Here is a 16,402-nt window from a genome sequence, read left to right as displayed (position 1 = left end):
AAAAATGAGGTCATATATCAAAATGACTTCAGGAATATGCCTTACTTATGTCACCAATCTGTTACATCAATAAACTACATTATTGTTGCCAGCTATTATAGTAGAAATCATGTAAACAGTCAGCTCTTTTGCTTTTTAGAGCAAAAATGACCCTTAAGAACATATATGGAGCAAACACAGTGACTCAAAGTATGTTCTGAGGGAAATCTTTCAGTCTCTCAGGTTCTAGTGCACAAGTTAGTGTAAGACACACAGCAAGACACACATAGCAATATACACAGAACTAAAAACTGGACCTTTGGGGTTGGTTAGATACTTTTACTGATGATTTGTCTTCATAGTCTACCTCTCACGTTCACTATTGATTTTAAACATTGGCAAATACATAACATGATGTTCAAATGAAAGAAAACTCTTTCATCATAGGAGCTACATCTTCTCCCCTTGTAAACAGACTGAGTCTCCCGTCTGATATTTTACATAAAATATATGTGCTGAAGCTATCCATAAAAGTAACTCCTTCTTTTATTCTCTCAGGTTTCTATCAGTATCAACTGTGGAAAGTCTCCAGTGTTTGTCTCCATCGCTATTTGTGTCACTGAGGAACTCAAACATGTGTCAAGAAAATAATCATCTCAGACAAATTTTTCATTAGTGTATACCCATATCTGTCAGCTTCCTCCAGACATCTCTTCCAGCCTCTCCCTGATGATTCTTCCACTATTTTTTTCTTTTTTTTTTTTTGTCAGTCGTGGGACTTGAACTCTGGGGTTGGGTGCTGTCTTTGAGCTCTTTAGCTCAAGACAAGTGCTCTCCCGCTTGAGCCACAACGCCACTTCAGGTTTTCTAGTGGTTTATTGGAGATAAGAGTCTCACAGACTTTCTTGCCCTGGCTGTCTTCGAACCGTGATTCTCAGATCTCAGCCTCTTAAGTAGGTAGGATTACAGGTGTGAGCCACCAGCGCCCAGCATTTTTTTCTCTTGATGAGAAATTCTAACACAGTTTCTCTCTTAGCAAAAACTTCAGGGATCTTATTACTATATGCACAATGCTGTACAACAGATTTCTAGAACTTGTCTTGCACAAACGAAATGCAACTTCTCATTTCCCTGTGTGCCAACCACTATCACCTTTCTGTTTGATGTTTTGGGCTGTGTTAAGTATCTCATAGATGTATCATTGAATTGTATTTATCCTTCAGTGACTATCTTATTGTAGTTAATCTAATCTAATCTAACAGAATATTGACATTGTCAGATAGGAAAAGATTTCCCTTTTCAAAGTCTGGACTATATTGTATGCATAAGTCTTTTCTTCTTGTTCATTTGCCTAAATCTCATACAGTCAAATCAGTTTACAAGGGGAAGAAGACAGCACAGAAGTAGATATTATAAATATTTTACTCTGCCTTCAAGGTATTATTGGTATTTTACTGGAGTCTTCTATAGAAAAAAAATTTAAGTTTTTTATTGTGAAAATACTGTACAAAGGGGTTACAGTTACATGAGCAAAGTAATGAGTGCATTTCTTATCCAGCATTGTTGCCTCCTTCTTTGTTTTTCCCCTACCATCCCTTCCTTCCAACCTCCTCAGCTACACCCCCTCCTACCCCCCCACCCCCTGCCTAAATTGTAAAGTTCATTTTTCGACATAGAGTCTTGTACATCTCATTGTTGCAATGGGTCTATCTGTATCCCTATTTAAACAATTTTTCCCTTCCCCTCCCCAAATTATACCAACACCAAATACAGTGAAAACAGGGGTTATACCATGGGGGAGAGACATATAAAGCAACAAAAAAATCACATGGTACCTTATAAATACATTAGAAACAATAGCAAGGAAGAAAAAACCACTTGTGTCCCTATCTTGGGGTTCATTTCGCTTAACTTCATCTTATCTGATCTTTTCTGCTTGTCTCAGACATATACTAGTTATTGCAAATAAGGGAAACCACCGGATCTATGTTTCTTTGGGCCTGGCTTACTTCACTTAATATAATTTTTTCCAAGTCTTTCCATTTCCTAACAAATGGGGCAATGTCATTCTTTCTGATGGAGGCATAGAATTCTTTTGTGTATATATACATTTTCTTGATCCATTCATCTACTGAGGGGCATCTGGGTTGGACCCATATCTTAGCTATAGTAAATAATGCTGCAATAAACATAGTTGTGCTGGTAGCTTTAGTATGGTCTTGTTTGTGATCATTTGGGTAAATGCACAAAAGTCGGATTGCTGGGTCATAGGGGAGCTCTATGTGGAGTCTTTTGAGAACCCTCCATACTGCTTTCCAAAGTGGCTGAACAAGTTTACATTCCCACCAACAATGCAGTAGGGTTCCCTTTTGGCCACATCCCTTCCAGCGTCTGTTGTTATTAGAGTTCTTGATTACAGCCATTCTAACTGAGGAGAGGTGGTATCTCAATGTTGTTTTGATTTGCATTTCTTTTATGGCTAGGGAGGTTGAGCATTTCTTCATGTGTCTATTGGCCATTCTTATTTCCTCTTCAGAGAAGTTTCTCTGGAAGTCTTTAGCCCACTTACTAGTTGGGCAGTTGTTTCTTTGAGGGTTTGTTGTTGGGGGATTTAATTTTTTTTAGTTCTAAGTATATTTTAGATATGAGAGCCTTGTCCGTTGTATGGCTAGTAAAGATCTTCTCCCAATCTGTGGGCTTTCTATTGGTCTTGCTAGCTAGGTCCTTTGCCATGCAGAAGCTCTGCAATTTCTCATTTGTCCAACCTTTCTTTGATGTATTGTGTTTCTGGGTCTCTATTAAGAAAATTTAGGCCTGTGCCAAGGAGACCTAGGATTTCACCTATTCCTCCCTATAATGTTTTCAGAGTGTCTGCTTTGACTCCGAGGTCTTTGATCCATTTGGAGTTGATTCTGATGCAGGGTGATTGATAAGGATCTAGTTTTAGTTTTCTACAGGTGATTAACCAATTTTGCCAGCACCGTTTACTGAAGAGGCTGTTTTTCTTCCATTTTATTTTTTTAGCTCCCTTATCAAAAATTATGTGGCTATAGGTCTGTGGGTTCATCTCTGGATTTGCAATTCTGTTCCATTGGTCCTTAGGTCTCTTCTTGTGCCAGTAGCAAGCTGTTTTGATTACTGTGGCATTACTGTAGTAGAGTTTTAAATTTGGTATTGATATTCCTCCAGCACTGTTGTTTTGGTAAAGGATCATTTTTGCTATTCGGCACTTTGTATTACATATACTATCAAAAGAACAATGATAGTTATTGATTGAACAAATTTTAAGAACTTTTGGACTAAGAAATTTGGTTTTTATGGCTTATGAATATAATCCTAGCTATACATAAAGCTATACAAAAGGCATCCTAACAAGAAAAATCTTTGAGACTCCATCTCCAAAATAACTAGTAAAAAGATGAGCTGGAGACATGGCACAATGATATAGAGTACCAGTCAAGTAAGCAAACTGAGCAAAAAGGAAGTTTCCCTAAGTTCAAATTCTGGTCCAAGCACAACAAACCAATTACCAAGAAATATTAGACCTAAACAAACCAAACAAATAACAATACTAATTCATCTAAAAGGACATTGACACAAAGAAGTAGTTATTCCAAGAGTACTGACTCCATATAAATAGTTTGATACGATTTTCACGCACATTTTTAGTTGAAAAGTCACAACATAAAAATGAACACGTTTAGGTTCTATCATTCACCACTTCTTACTCTTTGTCCAGTTACAAGAGCCTGAGGGAAGCCAATAGAAATAGAAATACCAAGATTTAGCATCAAGGGACATGCAGGCTCCTAGGAGAACCTGTAATAGGCTGGGGGCATATTGAATAAATCATTTTTGATCCTCTACAATTGAGATATTAGTATTTATTTGTGGTATAACCTGAGTCAGAAATGCTCTCTAGTCCTAAGACTATAGCTGTCTCTCATCCACCCTTGTTCTTAGAAATATACTGTTAAGGTACTCAAACTTGCTACTGTTAGAATAACTTCTTTGTACAAGATTTTCTATAGATCATTTTCGCTATTTGGGGTCTTTTATTGTTCCATATGAATCTTTGGATTGCCTTTTCTATTTCCTTGAAGAATGAGGTTGGAATATTGATAGGTATTGCATTGAATTTGTAGATAGCTTTGGGAAGTAGTGCCATTTTCACAATGTTGATCCTTCCAATCCAGGAGCATGGGAGGTTTTTCCACTTTCTAAGTTCTGTTTTGATTTCCTTTTTCAAGGTTTTAACGTTTTCATCATAGAGGTCCTTCACTTCTTTGGTTAAATTAACTCCTAGGTATTTTATTTTTTGTGGGGCTATTACGAATGGAGTTGCTTTCCTGATTTCAGCCACACTTTTCTCACTGTTGGCTTACAGAAAAGCCATTGATTTTTTAGGGTTAATTTTATACCCTGCTACTTTGCCAAAGTTTTGAATCAGCTCGAGTAATTTGGGAGTGGAGTCTGTGGGATTAAGTACAAGATCATGTCATCTGCAAAGAGGGAGAGTTTTACTTCATCTTTCCCTATTGGATCCCCTTTATGTTTGCAAAGTGTGCAAAATCATCAAGATTAAGGACAAGAGTATACTACATAAAAATTCAATCTCTCAGCATTCTTGGCTCTCAATAGGTCAATTGTAGGAAGGTTCATGGATGAGAACCAGAGGCTTGACCATAAGGATCTGCTATTATCTTAGATCTGTCCCTTTTCTTTTACAAATGTCACTCCACTCTAGGAGGAGAACACTGATCTTATTATATTTGAAACTAGTGAAGAATAATTCATTTCTAGTTCTACAACTCCAAGCCAAGCACACTTACACATAGCTTCTCCTGAAAAAGAAATACATTTTCTTACAACTCAATAGCAGACCTATAAAATCAGAGAAATATACTGCTTACTCAACACTGTATCTAAATATTCTGCTTACTTATCAGTTTGTATAAAAATAGAAGATCTTTAAAAAAAACACTAAACTTAATAATGTATTTTAAATGCTTTGGTGAAAATAATATGGGCATGTGAAAACTCTGAAAGCAAAGAATAAAGTTCCTTTGATATCTGACTGCCTCAGAAAAAGGTAATGGATTATTCATTCACGTATCTGGAATTTCATTTATATTCTGTTCAGCCCTTAAAATTTAGAACTGCATGAAAATACTACAGCTCTTAAAAAAGGAAAAGAGGACAGAGATAATAAAATTAATCCTTGGATTAGATGAAAAAATATTAAAGGGAGATGAAACACATATCTGAATACAATGAAAATAAATAATTTTGAGGAAAAATAAATGAAAGCTTAATAGAGAAATAAATTTATAGATTTGCCACATTGCCAAAGCATATAACTAAACAAATACCAGAGCCTCATTCTGTACATTTAAGAAACTTATTAATTCAAATATCAAATTGTCTATTGTACGCAAACTTTTGCAAACTCCCAAATATGTTCAGAAAAAAAAGCGTTATACTCAGCTGTGTCTGGGAAAACAATCAAATGGCATTCAATAGCATTTCTTAAATGGTTTAAAAAAATGTAATAATGAAGTATGGCTAATTTAGAACATCACCCAATTAAATTGAAATCTTGTGCAGTTCTTCATTTAAGTATTAGAATTTATTTTTTAAGTCCACAAGAAGCATTCGCTTGAGTTTTCTTAAGCATTGCCAGCTGGGTGCATTATCAGTACTGGGGCTGGTGGGAGTGGGGGATGAGTTGCAATGGGAATATTTTTTTGAGCTTGTGATAATGCTTTAGATCTTTTCTCCTTTTTTAAAGGACATGGTGTACAGAGGGTTTATAGTTACATAAGCAAGGTAATGAGTACATTTCTTGTCGAACATTTTTACCCTAACCCATCTCTATGTACTACCTTTTAACTAAAACTGCATTTTATCCCTAATAGAAATCAGTTTGAAATAGTAAAACTAGTCACCAAGTACTGGACAGCTCTGTGGTGAAATTTCCCCTTTGTCCCACTTTCTCAGCCCTTGTTCTAATGCAAGTAGAGCTGTTACTGAGATTTCACCCAGAGATGACTGTTAATAAACAGGCAGACTACAGTGAAATGTTTCCAGAGGGATGTTATGCTCTGAGGTAAACTCGTAAGATAATTTTGAAAGGTGAGGGGCTCTAGAAGGAAGGAAAGAATTCATCTGCAGCTGATGTTTGTGAAAGAAAAGCTAATACAGTCAAATATGGCATGTTTAATAAATTGATGTCTTGCCAGACTGATTGGTCATACTGGGAAGTAGAATTAGACTAGAAAAACATTTGACCAGCTGTTGTCAGCTAATTTGATTTTAAAAATTACATACATGAAAAACGATGGCTCAATGGCCTTCCAATTTCCCCTATCATCTCTATTCTTGTTTCTTCTCTCTCTTTCTCCCTCTCCCTCTCCCTCTCTCTCTCTCTCTCTCCCCCCCTTCCTCCCTCCCCAATCTCTCTCCCTTCCTTCCGTTTATCATTCCTGACCCCAAACTGCTGCCTAAGGAGATGAAGCCTTCTTTGTTTTTAAGTGTGGAGGAGGAGGGACATTTGAGACCTATCATGAAATAGCTGGAAATAACTTTTAATTCTGAAGTAGAATTAGGATTTTAAAAAGAGATGTAAAACAGAGGAGTCTTAGTGGAAGCTCTTCAAAATTAGTAGAAATCAGCCGGGTACTGGTGGCTCATGCCTGTAATCCTAGCCTACTCAAGAGGCTAAAATCTGCAGATTTTAGAGTCTATGAGACTCTGTCCTCCAGTTAATCAACAAAAGGATGGAAGTGGAGATGTGGCTCAAGTGGTAGAATTTTAGCCTTGAGTGAAAAAGTCAAATGAGAGCACGACATTCTGAGTTAACGCTCCAGTAACACCACACATACACACACACACACACACACACACACACACAAATTAGCAATCCTAAATCCAGCCTTGGAATCCCAAAAACATACATTTGGTAAGAGTCTTATGAAAATAATATTTCAATCTCAGGAGTTGAGAGGCTTTGTTATGTATCTATATGCAACAATTGTGGAGCATGGAGGTGACTGAAATAGATTCCAACTACTTAATACTGAATGAAGTAATTTAGAGTTGTATAAGGAAAGTTCATTGATTCTCTGGTCTTAAATCCATGACATCATTTAGCCCATCATCAAGACTGAAGTCTGAATATCTTCAACTTATTACAAGCATGTGATGCTCTTCCAGAACTGCCTCACTCCTCTCTAGAAGCACCCCTCAGTATTTACTGAGAATCTTTGTCCTAGTAGATGGCCTAATGCTTATGCTAGACCTACAATTTAAATCAGCAAAACTTCCTAGATGTAACAAGTCGATCCATTTTCCTAAGAAATGTTATAATTTTGCAATAAAATTAATAACATAAAGCATTACTGAAACTATAACTAATTTGTTCACATAATAGAAACAGCAACTCTCCCAAGACTGCCAAATACCTCTCCTCTTCATCTTACCTATGATTTCAAATTTGATTTCCCCAAGAAGAAAAAGCTATTTTTGAAAATATGTCACTTAAAAAATACCTTGTCAGGGCTGGGAAGGTGGCTCAGTGGTAGAGCACTTGCCTTGCATGCCTGAGGCCCTGGGTTCGATTCTTCAGCACCACATAAGCAAAAAGAAAAAAGCTGGAAGTTGCGCTGTGGCTCAAGTGGTAGAGCGCTAGCCTTGAGCTGAAGAGCTGAGGGACAGCGCCCAGGCCCAGAGTTCATGCCCCACGACCGGACCCAAAAAAAAAACACCTTGTCAAAGCCAGGCTCTGGTGACTCACACCTGTAACCCTAGCTACTCAGAAGGTTGATATCTGAGGATCATGGTTTGAAGCCAACCTGGGCAGGAAAGTCCATGAACCCAGGCTCTAAGTTCAAGTCATTTATAATTAATTATGACAGAGTCTCTGTCAATTAGAGCAAGTCTGCTAAGCTTTACCAAACCCAAACAGCTACAAGGCTAAAACAAGCAACATATCATTAAAACTTAATGACTAAGCAAAATGAGCTCCAAGATATGGAAACAAGAGGATTTTCTTTGTTGTTGTTTTTAATGTACTATGTGATTTCTTTTTTCTTTTGTGTTTTTTTCCTATGATTTATCCTCGGTTGTCACTATTTGGTTTTGGTACCTTGGGAATTATATATACATTTATCTGCATTAGGGAAGGGAAAGGGAACAACAGAATGGTGAGACAAAGAACAAAGGGCAAACCAAGGCAACAGCTATACTCACAAGACAGTATGTTAGAAATGAATGGTACAACTTGGGGGTAGAGAATTGGGCGGAGGAAAAGCGGGAGTAGAAATCCAAGATGGCAGAGCCAACATGAATATAATTGAATGAGAGTTGCTTCTGTTCCTCTAGGATCCATAATTATTTTAAACAAAAATTTTATTTTGCAATATATTTAAATAATCTCTTATGAAAAGCACACAAAAAGATATGTGTGTGTCAAACATATACTTGATGAACTAGATATAAAATAGTTGAGATTTTACACTGTTCCTAATTTTTTATGCATTTCATAGTATGGCTAGCCTAAGAATCCCCTAAAAATAAAATGAGAAACTAGTTGCATTTTTTTTGAGGGGGGTCCAGTCGTGGGGCCTGAACTCTGGGCCTGGGCGCTGTCCCTCAGCTCTTCAGCTCAAGGCTACCACTTGAGCCTGGGCGCTGTCCCTCAGCTCTACAGCTCAAGGCTAGCGCTTTACCACTTGAGCCACAGTGCCACTTCTGGCTTTTTTATTTTTGCTTATGTGGTGCTGAGGAATTAAACCCAGGGCCTCATGCATACAAGGCAAGTGCTCTACCACTGAGCCACCTTCCCAGCCCTAATCTTGCATTTCTTAATGAAAAATGCATACTTTTAGAATAGAAGCGTAACATTGCTATAATAGCACTGAATATCTGGATCCCCTAGCTAGAAAACAGGAGTACCTGTGTATTGTGACGTACATAGAAAAGGTCGAGCAATACATGCACTTTTCCTCTTGAGACTAAGGGCTGCTGGTCTCTCTCCCTCAGTTGGGTTGATTACTTAACTGAGATCAGGACAAGATTTCCCAGCTTGAAAACTATAGCCCTAGTGTTTGTGAAGACTCAAAGCCAGAGAAACAAGCAGACCAAAATTCACTGGGATAAAAATAAAATTCTAGGTCTGGGAAGGTGGCTCAGTGGTAGAGTGCTTGCCTTGTATACATGAGGCCCTGGGTTCGATTCTTCAGCACCACATAAGCAGAAAAAAACAAGCCAGGAGTGGCGCTGTGGCTCAAGTGGTAGAGCGCTTAGCCTTGAGGTGAAGAGCTGAGGGACAGCGCCCAGGCCCAGAGTTCAGGCCCATGACCGGACTGCCCCCCCCCAAAAAAATCCAAATTCCCAAAGATGGAAGCCATGTCTCCAATCCAAAGATACAAGGCAGGAATCAAAACAAGGATCAAAAAGCCAAGTCATTTTGACATTAAAAATTCTAGCTAGTCAGAATCAAAACTATCTCAAATACTTATAAGTAATCGTGATTTTTTGTTGGAGCCAGCAGTGGCTAGGAAGAAGTCAATGGCTTCAAAGACAAGCCATTGGCAGAACAATGGCAGAACACAGCTATCTCAAATAAAAGCCAAGACTTCAATACTTAAATGTAAAAAATTTAATGGCTCATATAAAGTATTTGCTGCTATGATAAAAATTGGAAAGCAAAGTTTTATTCATGGCACAGCAAAGGATCTCTAGAAGGAAATAGCCTCCAAAATCACAGATGTCCTGGTAATGATGAAACTTGACAAAACTTACTTGTACCCAGGCAAGGATACTCATGAAAGTATTAAGACTGTGATGCTCTTCAATCAGCATATATGGAGATAAATGAAATCTGCATGCCAAATTGGGATGGGTTGGGGGGGCAAGCATAATTTCAAGTGTTTAGCTTTATGTCATTTTTTCATTTGCTGTGTTTAATGTTTATGGTAAATAAAATGTAAAGGAACATAAAAAAAACTTACTTGTACCCAAAGGTTCAAGGGATGTTGAAGGCAAGTTCAAGGGATGTTCAATTGTTGAGAGAGTAGGTGTCACTCATCTTATATAATCCTTCTACCAAAAGACATTTTGATCAGCTGAAATTCGAAGTTAGACTATAGGATCAGGGAAAAAACTACAAATCTAGAACACACATAAACAAATGTGAAAAGGGCAGTGAGCATGTTATATGCAGTAAGCCACATTAATCTGTGTGTGAATGACTGTCGGTATCCAAATCTGAAATAATTTCAGTGATGAAAATAAACATTAAATATTTACAAGCTGGTACACTGTTGAATCAATGAGCGAGGCTTTTTCCCTTGAGCACACACAATAATAAATGAATAGACGGGTTTCCAGCAGCAAAAAAAAAGTTTGCCCACAGATTGGTAATCAATAATACCGCTTTGAGCATATCAATAGGTTAAGTGATAAACGGAAGCTGCTGTCACTTTTTTCAATGATTGTAATAATAAGGAAAATAAGCTAAAGGGAAATTTTATGCTTGTTTTATTTACTTTCAAATGTGCCAATACATCCTTACAGAAATCCTAAGCTAAGTGTACTTTTAAAGAGAACATCTTGTCTCAATCTCATAGTGTCCTCTAATACTAAACTCAGTTCCTGTCAATCTGTCTCTAAAAATTATTTTAGGTTCAGGTTTTCAGTTCCTGTCTTGTGCTAAGAAAAGGTAGGATGGCTATACTTCACAAGATGGAATGGAGGATGAAGTCACAGTAAATAGTGTTGTGGGAAGATGTAAAACTATTTTTTTTCCTTTTCCTTTTGGCTTTATTAAGCTTCGTGGCTTCTAAGATATAATGCATCAAAACAGTTCTTAAGTCAAGACAATATGGAATATTCTTGTCTTTATGTTATCTCAGAAATAAAGATGCTAAGTTCTATGAATAGATTTAGTGTTAGAAACTTACATATTTAGGGATATGATTGATATTAAGAGCTCCACTAAAAAAATACTGATGGACAATTACACATTCCATCATAGACTCAGATTCTCTCACTCTCCCTTCCTCCCTCTCTGTTTCTCTCTTTGTCTCTCTCTGTCTCTGTCTCTGTCTTTCTGTCACTCTGTTTCTGTCTCTCTCACAAGCTCTCTCCCTCTCTCAGTCTACTTCTCTGTCACCTCAACAGCATGATAATATCACTGTCATGGCTTTCATTTTGATAATCTCATTCATCAGTTAAGCAGCTGCATGACAAATTCTAATCTAAGAAATGCATGATAAAATCCCACATCACATGAGCCAGAAGCGTGGTCCCTTGTTCCAGTGAACTCTAAGTTGACATCAGAGATGATGATACTTTGGTAGAATCAGAAAATCTGTTTCTTTGAGAACTAGTGTTCTAATTTGTGTTCACAATTTGTTATGCTCAAAGAGCTGTAGAAAGGAGAGGCCATTTCAGGAGCCGAAAAATACTTAGTTTTTAGGTTGCTATTCTGAACATTGTTGTTACCTGTCTGCTATTCATTTGGATTTAGAATGTTTGGGAGAAACAAAAAGACTTGTTGATTTGTTTTAAAATCTATTCTTTATTATTTTACATATTCTAACTCTGCACTTCCTTTTTTGGGGGGGGGGGTCCGGTCGTGGGGCCTGAACTCTGGGCCTGGGCACTGTCCCTCAGCTCTTCAGCTCAAGGCTACCACTCTACCACTTGAGCCACAGCACCACTTCTGGCTTTTTTTCTTTTTGCTTGTGTGGTGCTGAGGAATCAAACCCAGGGCCTCATGCATGCAAGGCAAGCGCTCTACCACTGAGCCACCTTCCCAGCTCAAACTCAGCACTTTCTTATGCACACTATTTTTCCACAAGTTTTCTGAAAAGTTGTTTTTCTGGATAATTTATCTTTTGTGAAAATCTGAAAGCCTGAAAAGTATGATTTATAAAATATATAAAGGCACACATATATCAATAATATAATTATTTCAAACAGTTCCCATTATAAGGTACTTTAGTTGTAAATAGATACATTGGTTTTGGTGGTTTCTTTCTCTATTATTGCAATTTATACATATCCTCTAAACCATCTAGGAAAAAAGTCCAGTCAATGAATGTGTTTCCTGCAGGGTCGTTTATAAAGCCATATTTTAAGTGTGTATGCCAATATGTACCTCTGAGAGAAATAGTCATTTCATTCCATAAACAACCAGCATTCATTTACTAAGCCTCTACTCTGTGCTATTACTACAAGCTAGGATAGGAAGAGATACATCAATGACAAGCATGACAGAAATCACACAACTCCACAGGTTTGCAATTAAGTTCAATTGAAGTATAAAAACACACATGCAAAAGAAATAGAGGTAAAGAATATTTCAGCTCCCAAAATTCTTCTTGGTGCAAGCGCTGTACATTTTAAAGAAGCTACATTACTCTGAACAGTCATGTTAATGAAATTTGAAACACTTTGCAGATTTGAGAAGAAACTCAAGTAAAAGATTCTCACTTAAATGTTTACTTAAGAGTAGAGACTAATCACATGTCTCTATGCCTAGTCCTTATGATATGTGAATAAGCAAGCTGGAATTGAAGTCATTAGAGAGCAGTACAACACTGCCTAACAGAGAACAAAGAGACCTGGGAAAATCCAGAAAAAAAAGAATCTGGAGAAAATAGAGCAAGGAAGCAGAACGAGAAAGGGGAGTGTGACAGATTACAGCTTTGAAAGAAATCCAATAAAGGTATCACCTATATTTCTATTAACACTCTATTTCTATTTCCTAATGGAGGATTACAGTTCCTATATATTTCCCACCCCATGGTCCACTATACACACACACACACACACACACACACACACACACACACATCCTTGCATTTATTGTGTTTCTTAATAAAACTTTTTGAATGTACACTGTTACAAATCTGGGTGGATGGAGGCTGAACAGTCACTGTGAGTTTGGGGAATATCTGACACTGTACAAAATCAGTAAACATGTAGGGCCTAAAGACAGTAAAATTTGATTAGTTATTTTTAAGAAAAAATATAAAGCTAGTGACAAGTGTTTAGTAGGGGAAGGGGAACTGAAATGAAAGCTTCATTCGTTTCAATCCAGCTCTGCCTATTATTCAACCAGACTATAGGAACCTTTTCTGAAAGACATATAAAAATATTATACTACCATGGATTATGCATCACCTCAAAACTCTGATAGTAGAGAGGTGATGGGAATATATCAAAATAAAACTGTTCATAAAGTCAACATTTATCAGCAATTATCCAAACCATTTCCTATGTGCCCATCATTGACATATTCTTTTAATTAAATGCATGTTTGATATAAAAACCATCTATGTTACTTAATCAGATAGGAACCGTTTATATCACTACATTCAAGTACATAGCAATTCCAGTGTCAAGGTAAATACAGAGAGAATGTTGAATTCCAGTTTTGTTTATTAAAACTTGACAAGAAGCTGGTCCCTGATGACTCACACTTGTAATCCTGAAATCTGTGGATCTCAGTTAGAAACCAACCCAAGAGAAAAGTCCATGAGACACTTATCTCTAAAAATTAGCAAAAACTAGAAATGAAGGTGTGGCTCAAGTGGTAGAACACCTGTCTTGAGTGAAGAAGCCAAGCAAGAGCATGAGTTCAAGCCCCAGCTCAGCACAGAAAATATAAACAAATAAAGTTGACAAGAACCTGCCTGAATTGTAGACTTTATTGTTATTATTAAATGTAAATTTTAAAAATTCTTCACATACTGATAGATGTGTCTGAGAAAGCAAATACTTTCCTGTCAGTAAGCTTTAGCTATTAATGAGCTTGCCTTCATCTATGCCTTTCTGTCAGTGGTGTGCTTCTCCTTATAGTTTTCCACTGAGAATTCATACAACATCCAAAGAGCATTAAAAATGGATATCAATGAGGCAGACTTTTAATCTGAATATCATCTTTCTACCTGTATCCATTTTGACTTTGGTAATAAGGCTCAAGGGGCAGCAGGAAATGAAATTCCATCCAATGGTTCTGTGTTGCTACAGAGCACTGGATGCTAACTTGGTCCTCTTTTCCCCTTCTAGCAACAACCTCAGCTCTTCCTTTGGAGAACAATACTTCTGCCCATTCCTCTTGCCTGAAGAGAAAGTAGGTGACCTAGACCAGGCCAAGTGAATTTCCTTTCCTTGGAGATTTCATCTGTCTTTAACAATGAAAAACATATGGCAGCCAAAGGGACTGGTTGCTGCCTGAGAGAATATACTGACAGTGATTTCCTGATCATTTTCTGGAACTGTCCTTCCGGAGGTATGGGGATTCAGCCATGCCTTGGAAACTAGTAACTAGAATCTAATGATCAGAGTCCCTTCTACAAAGTCCTCAACATTTTTAAGCTAGTTCTTTTATGCTTAAGGTAGAAAGAACTAACTTCGGTTGGAAAGAACTAGTCTCTATAGGTAGAAATTAGTATGTGCTAAAACACAAGATTAGACGTTGGTAGGGTCTCACTTCTCATTTTTCAGTTGTATTCATTTCTCCTTATACTGTTGGGATTGCATCTGAGGGAATTCAAACACAGCCTGAAACTCTCATCTTCCTCCTAATAATCTTGCATGTAAAAGTCACTAAGTCTGTCATATCATGTCTAAAAATCAAACAAGCTGAAGTATAATGATAGTAATATCTCAGATGGAAACTCTCCAAATAAAACTCTTTGTTTCAAATACTTATCAGGCCAGATAAGTTTGGGTGCTAAAATATCATCTTTTGTTGTTTTAGACCTTACTGAGATTGTTCTTTCTTTCTTTAAGACCTAATTGAAAAGTTTGTCTAAGGAAAAGTTCTTATTAAAGTATTAGTAAAAAGTAATTAACTTTTAAATTAGTTAGAAAGTACTTCAGCAAACTTGCATTTGTCTGTATTCAGATAATTTAAAAGAAATGAATTTTGAAAGATTGAAATTGGCAAGTCAGAGAAGCCTAATTACTTTAACTACTTACATGACAGAAACAAGTAGACAGATAATTTCTGGTATTTTTCAAGATCAGCATACCCATAATGTTTTCAGGATTAGCCTACAAAGTGACCATGAGACACTTAAGCCCCAGCAGAAGAAGTATGTCTTCTGTGGAATCACTCTGAAAGTATCCCTAGTTGCCATTCGGCACTGAATCAATGCAGAAGGCTGAGCCTTCTTACCTTCCTGTCAATATAGAACTTACATTCAGCAACTGCTGAACTATCTGCTCTGTGTTCAGAATAAATTCACTAGAATTAGATCATATATTTCATAGGTGAAAGTACTTCAAAAAATAAGTAATTCTATGTCCAGTGTGGTATGGTGAAATAGACATAAATGTGTAATAATTAATAATAATTACATAATAACCTTTGGTGTTTTTTCACCAAATTTCAAATAATTTAAATTGTTAGGACAAGTTCTTCTAAGAAGTAGAAGTATAGTGGCCTATACTTTTTAATCCTACTATCTCAGAAGGAAAAGGAGAAGGATCTTGATTTAATCAAGGTCAGCCTGGGCTAAAGTGTGAGACTTTGTCTGAAAAGCCAAAACAAACAAAAAAAATAGGGAGCACAGAAAAGTGAGGATGATTGAAGTGGTAAAGCACTTGCAAGTGTGAGATCCTGAGTTCAATTCCAAGTAACCACCTCCAAAGCAGTCTATCTAATCTTTTAGACTATTCATCAACCATGCTTGATGCTGGGGTCAAAGGACATATTTTTAATAATACTTGTATTCATTTTTATTTATCTTAATTTTTATTTTTAAATGATACATAAAAACATAAAAGCACATATTAGAACATGTTGTGTAAAGGTCACTCTCTCTTTCTCTTAGATATATATATATGTATATATGTACACATATATACACACATTATGTCATGCTTAAATCAGGTTAAATCTCATTTGCGATAAATATATTTAAATCCTTTTCCAAACTTTTAAAATGGACTATACATAATTGTTATTTATAGGTACCATAATATGTTATATACCTCAGATCTTCTTGATCTTGTCTAATTGTAACACAGTACACATTGACTAAACTTTACTTCATTTCCCCACACATCTCTACTCTTGTCCCTGTCCTCTGAAAACCACCATTCTACACTTGACTTCCTGAGGACCAAATTTTAGCTTCCCCAGGTGAATGAGATAATCCAGTATTTATCTTTCTGTGTCTAACTTATTTAACAATCGCAGTTCCATCCATGCTGTCAGAAATGACAATATTTCATTCTTTTTTCACATAATAATATTGTACTGTATATCTATACCACATTTTCTTTATCCACCCATCAATTGATGAACATTAAGATTGTTTCCATTTCTAGCACTTACAAATCACTACGTAACATTTGCTAATATTGAGCTTGTCGAGGTAATATACGCGATGCACTCAAA

This window comes from Dipodomys ordii, unplaced genomic scaffold, assembly GCF_000151885.1.
Source record: "Dipodomys ordii isolate 6190 unplaced genomic scaffold, Dord_2.0 Scaffold1, whole genome shotgun sequence".
NCBI classification, from domain to species: Eukaryota; Metazoa; Chordata; class Mammalia; order Rodentia; family Heteromyidae; genus Dipodomys; species Dipodomys ordii.
The sequence above is the reverse complement of the archived record's forward strand: the minus strand, read 5'-3'. Positions refer to the sequence as shown.